The following is a 6,471-nucleotide window of genomic DNA, read 5'->3' as shown; positions in this document are numbered from 1 at the left end:
AAACATACCTACATATTAACTCTGTTCATTGACTACAGCTCAGCGTTCAACACCATAGTGCCCTCAAAGCTCATCACTAAGCTAAGGACCGTGGCACTAAACCCCTCCCTCTGCAACTGGATCCTGGACTTCCTGACTGGCCGCCCCGTCGTGGTAAGGGTAGGCAAAAACACATCTGCCACGCTGATCCTCAACACAGGGGCCCCTCAGGGTTGCATGCTTAGTTCACTTCTTTACTCCCTGTTCACCCACGACTGCGTGGCCAAGCATGACTCCAACACCATCTTTAAGTTTGTCAATGACAAATGGTGGTAGGCCTGATCACCGACAATGATGAGACAGCCTATAAGGACAAGGTCAGAAACCTGGCAGTGTGGTGCCAGGACAACAACGTCTCCCTCAACGTGAGCAAGACAAAGGAGATGATCGTGGACTACAGCAAAAGGAGGGCAGAGCATGCCCGTATTCACATCGACGGGCTGTATTGGAGCATGTCGAGAGATTCATGTTTCTTGGTGTCCACATCACCAGCAAACTATCATGGTCCAGACAGTCGTGAAGATGACAAGACACCGCCCATTCCCCCTCGGGAGACTGAAAAGATTTTGCATGGATCCTCAGATCCTCCAAAAGTTCTACAGCTGCACCATCGAGATAATTCTGACTGGTTGCATCAGCATCTGGTAGGGTAACTGCTCGGTATCCGACCACAAGGCGCTACAAAGGGTAAGGGTCACTGGGGCCACGCTTCCTGCCATCAAGGACCTCTATACCAGCCAGTGTCATAGGAACGCCCTAAAAATTGTCAAAGACTCCAGCCACTCTAATCAAAGACTGTTCTCTCTGCTACAACACGGCAAGCGGTACCGGAGAGCCAAGTAGAGCTTCAATGCCATACAACTCTCCTTCCATGGCCTCCAACTGCTCTTAAACGCAAGTAAAACTAAATGCATGCTATTCAATCGATCACTGCCCGCACCTGCTCGCCCGTCCAGCATCACTACTCTGGACGGCTCTGACTTAGAATATGTGGACAACTACAAATACCTAGGTGTCTGGTTAGACTGTAAACTCTCCTTCCAGACTCACATCAAACATCTCCAATCCAAAATGAAATCTAGAATCGGCTTCCTATATCGCAACAAAGCATCCTTCACTCATGCTGCCAAACATACCCTCGTAAAACTGACCATCCTACCGATCCTCGACTTCGGTGATGTCATCTATAAAATAGCCTCCAACACCCTACTCAACTAACTGGATGCAGTCTATCACAGTGCCATCCGTTTTGTCACCAAAGCCCTATACACTACCCACCATTGCGACCTGTACGTTCTCGTTGGTTGGCCCTCACTTCATACTCGTCGCCAAATCCACTGGCTACAGGTTATCTACAAGTCTCTGCTAGGTAAAGCCCCGCCTTATCTCAGCTCACTGGTCACCATAGCAGCACCCACTCGTAGCACGCGCTCCACCAGGTATATCTCACTGGTCACCACCAAAGCCAATTCCTCCTTTGGGCGTCTTTCCTTCCAGTTCTCTGCTGCCAATGACTGGAACGAACTGCAAAAATCTCTGAAGCTGGAGACTCACATCTCCCTCACTAGCTTTAGGCACCAGCTGTCAGAGCAGCTCACAGATCACTGCACCTGTACATAGCCCATCTGTAAACAGCCCATCTATCTACCTACCTCATCCCCATACTGTATATATATTTTTTTATCTTGCTTTTGCACCCCAGTATCTCTACTTGCACATTAATCTTCTGCACATCTACCATTCCAGTGTTTAATTGCTATATTGTAATTACTTCGCCACCATGGCTTATTTATTGCCTGACCTCCTCACGCCATTTGCACACACTGTATATAGACTTTCTTTTTTTCTATTGTGTTATTGACTGTACGCTTGTTTATTCCATGTGTAACTCTGTGTTGTTGTTTGTGTTGCACTGCTTTGCTTTATCTTGGCCAGGTCGCAGTTGTAAATGAGAACATGTTCTCAACTAGCCTACCTGGTTAAATAAAGGTGAAATAAAATAAATACTCCCAAGCCATAAGACTGCTGAACAGTTATTCAAAAGACTACCCAAACGATTTGCATTGACCCCCCCCTCCCTTTTTTTATGCTGCTGCTACTAGGTGTTTATTATCTATGCATAGTCATTTTTACCCCTACCTACAGCACATGCACATATACTCAAATAGTTACCAGCCCAAATAAATGCTTCACAGAGTTCAAGTAACAGATACATCTCAACATCAAATGTTCAGAGGAGACTGTGTGAATCAGGCCTTTATGGTCAAATTGCTGCAAAGAAACCACTATTAAAGGACAGCAATAAGAAGAAGAGACTTGCTTGGGCCAAGAAACATAAGCAATGGACATTAGATCTGTCCTTTGGTCTGTAATCAAGCCCTTCTGTAGGGAAAAACGAATACTGATTGGCTGGGTCTGGTTCCCCAGCAGGTCGGCCTGACTCAAAAGTGGGTGGGCCTATGCCCTCCGAGGCCCACCCATGGCTGCGCCCCTGCCAAGTCATGTTAAATCCATTGATTAGGGCCTAATGAATTTATTTCGATTGACTGATTTCCTTATATGAACTTTATCTCAGCAAAATCTTGGAAATTGTTGCATGTTGAGTTTATATTGTTGTTCAATATAGTTAAATAATGTGTTCTAGTCTATTGTATAGTTACAATGTGTAACCATTGATGTCCCAGGACCAGGATTGGTAAACACTATTGAAGTGTATAATTGTAATACATACAGTTGAAGTCGGAAGTTTACATACACTTAAGTTGGAGTCATTAAAACCAGTTTTTCAACCACTCCACAAATGTCTTGTTAACAAACTATAGTTTTGGCAAGTCGGTTAGGACATCTACTTTGTGCACGACACAAGTCATTTTTCCAACAATTGTTTACAGACAGATTATTTCACTTATAATTCACTCTATCACAAATCAAGTGGGTCAGAAGTTTACATGTACTAGTTGACTGTGCCTTTAAACAGCTTGGAAAATTCCAGAAAATAATGTCATGGCTTTAGAACCTTCTGATGGGCTAATTGACATAATTTGAGTCAATTGGAGGTGTACCTATGGATGTATTTCAAGGCCTACCTTCAAACTCAGTGCCTCTGCTTGACAACATTGGAAAATCAAAAGAAATCAGCCAAGACCTCAGAAAAAAAATGCAGACCTCCACAAGTCTGGTTCATCCTTGGGAGCAATTTCCAAATGCCTAAAGGTACCACGTTCATCTGTATAAACAATAGTATGCAAATATAAACACCATGGGACCAAGCAGCTGTTATACCGCTCAGGAAGGAGACGCATTCTGTCTCCTAGAGGTGAACGTACTTTGGTGCGAAAAGTGCAACTCAATCCCAGAACAACAGCAAAGGACCTTGTGAAGATGCTGGAGGAAACAGGTACAAAAATATCTATAGCCACAGTAAAACGATTCCTGTATCGACATAACCTGAAAGGCCGCTCAGCAAGGAAGAAGCCACTGCTCCAAAACCGCCATAAAAAAAGCCAGACTACGGTTTGCTACTGCACATGGGGACAAAGATCGTACTTTTTGGAGAAATGTCCTCTAGTCTGATGAAACAAAAATAGAACTGTTTGGCCATAATGACCATCGTTATGTTTGGAGGATAAAGGGGGAGGCTTGCAAGCAGAAGAACACCATCCCAACCATGAAGCACGGGGGTGGCAGCATCATGTTGTGTGGGTGCTTTGCTGCAGGAGGGACTGGTGCACTTCACAAAATAGATAGCATCATGAGGTGGGAAAATATGTGGAGATATTGGAGCAACATCTCAAGACATCAGTCAGGAAGTTAAAGCTTGGTCTCAAATGGGTCTTCCAAATGAACAATGACCCCAAGCATACTTCCAAAGTTGTGGCAAAATGGCTAAAGGATAACAAAGTCAAGAGGCCATCACAAAGCCCCGACCTCAATCCTATAGAAAATGTGTGGGCAGAACTGAATGGGCCAAAATTCACCCAACTTATTGTGGGAAGCTTGTGGAAGGCTACCCAAAACGTTTGACCCAAGTTAAACAATTTAAAAGCAATGCTACCAAATAATAATTGAGTGTATGTAAACTTCTGACCCACTGGGAATGTGATGGAAGAAATAAAAGCTGAAATAATTCCTTCTCTCTACTATTATTCTGACATTTCATTCTTAAAATAAAGTGGTGATCCTAACTGACAAAAGACTGGGAATTTTTTACAAGGATTAAATGTCAGGAATTTTGAAAAACTGAGTTTAAATGTATTTGGCTAAGGTGTATGTAAACGTACGACTTCAACTGTACATGCAAACACAGCATCATGCAAAGACTGGAGTTTGATACTCCTGGTATTGGTTATGACTGAAAAGAATGTCTCTCAACCATTCATACCTGAACCGTAGTCGATACAACTGGCTATGATAGCTGAGGTTCATAGCTAGGTTCATAGCTAGGTAGCTAATATTGACATGTAACAGTCGTGTGTACCCGTAATTTTCTGCAATTTCTTGGGGGTTAATGATTAACTGGTGGAAGAAATTAAAACCAATGTTCTGAATGAATATTTATACCAAAAGATTTAGGGACCATACACAGATCGGCTACATAGCTAGCTACACATCTATTGGCATACAGGTATTTTTATCCTCCACTACACAATAAGCAGGAAAATAGTTAGCTAGCTACATTACTTGAGCTGCATTGCATGGCAAATATCAGCAAGGCAAGTTTACAAAATTGTACATTAAATTTGCAATAAATGCCTTACCTAAGAAAGCTATATTCTTTACATCCACTGTTTCACAAGACGACAGACTGGTTTGCTGGTTCTCTCAGGATTCCCTAAAACATTAGAATTTGTCACAACTTCCATAAAGCTAGCTATCTAGCTGGCTAATGTCTCTACATTAACTAATATATTGCTCTCAAATACAACTTTGCATGATTCGTTATGACGTTATAATTACTTATTGGTTTAAGTGCAAATTAATTACTTAAAAATCATACAATGTGATTTTCTGGATTTTTGTTTTAGATTCCGTCTCTCACAGTTGAAGTGTACATATGATAAAAATTACAGACCTCAACATGCTTTGTAAGTAGGAAAACCTGCAAAATCGGCAGTGTATCAAATACTTGTTCTCCCCACTGTATACTGAATACATTTATGAAGTGATGGGGTTTATTGGTGTTAAAATATACCAGTAATACTAGTTTGGACTACCAGGCTGCTGATGTCATGCAGCCTGTCATTTTTGTGGTTATACTTATAAAACGGCAAGTTTTATTTTGGACGACAATAGAATGTTCATGATGTCACAACTGTATACAGACATGTCGGTAGACGTAGTATAAACTAGCCTTTAGTCTTAATCTTTGGTTGTATACTGCTGTACCCACTGTTTAGCACATGGCCTCACATGTGAATGCTTAAAGAGATGGGTGGGGCTAAAGATTCAGAGGGTGTGAATGATGCTGAATGGGTGTAGACAAAGAAGAGCTCTCCAGGAGGTGTACCAAAATATTCAAGGGCCATTTTCTCAAAAGTGGGGTTACAAGTTTATTAACCTTCAGTGATAATTACTTTCCCATTGTTCCTCAACTGTAGTGTATGGTACACCATTTTCTATCTCTGGGTCTCTACTTTTATGCATTGTAAAAAAAAACACAATTTCTAATTTTACTATGAGACCGAATCAAGCCGGTCGACCACATTTTTGAAAACTTTTACTTCACTACATTCCTAAAGAAAATAACGTACTTTTTACTCCATACATTTTCCCTGACAAGCAAAAGTAATCGTTACATTTTGAATGCTTAGCAGGACAGGAAATTGGTCCAATTCACGCACTTATCAAGAGAACATCCCTGGTCATCCCTACTGCCTCTGATCTGATCTGGCAGACTCACTAAACAACAAAAGCTTTGTTTGCAAATAATGTCTGAGTGTTGGAGTGTACCCCTGGCTATCATAAACAAATAAAAACCTAGAAAATTGTTCCGTCTTGTTTGCTTAATATAAGGAAGTTTAAATGATTTATACTTTTTTCTACCACTGACCACCACATGCCAGTTACTTATCTGAAACTGCTTGCAGACTTTACTCAACTGTGACATCGCGAACAAAAACAGAGTAAAGAGTGACAACTCTCACGCTGTTTGTGTTGTTTTTACCTTTTGAAACAAATATCCAGATCTCTGAATAGCCAGATTATCCAAAAAGGGTCCTTTAGAGACGGAGGAAGAAACGGAAGGAGGGAGGTGAGAAGAGAATCTCACTCCAGGTTTGTGACATCATATTCCCCACTGCTTCCATCCAGACCAAACAGGGCTGTGCGTCTGGTTTTCATTTAAGACCACCCCCCCAATCTTTCCCTTTTTTCCCTCTCTTTGGAGAACGTGGGAGGAGGAAAAGAGGAGTGGCAGTGCTCCAGAAGCTTGGG

Source organism: Salvelinus sp. IW2-2015, linkage group LG2, assembly GCF_002910315.2.
Source record: "Salvelinus sp. IW2-2015 linkage group LG2, ASM291031v2, whole genome shotgun sequence".
Taxonomy (NCBI): Eukaryota; Metazoa; Chordata; class Actinopteri; order Salmoniformes; family Salmonidae; genus Salvelinus; species Salvelinus sp. IW2-2015.
Note: the sequence above shows the minus strand (reverse complement) of the source record.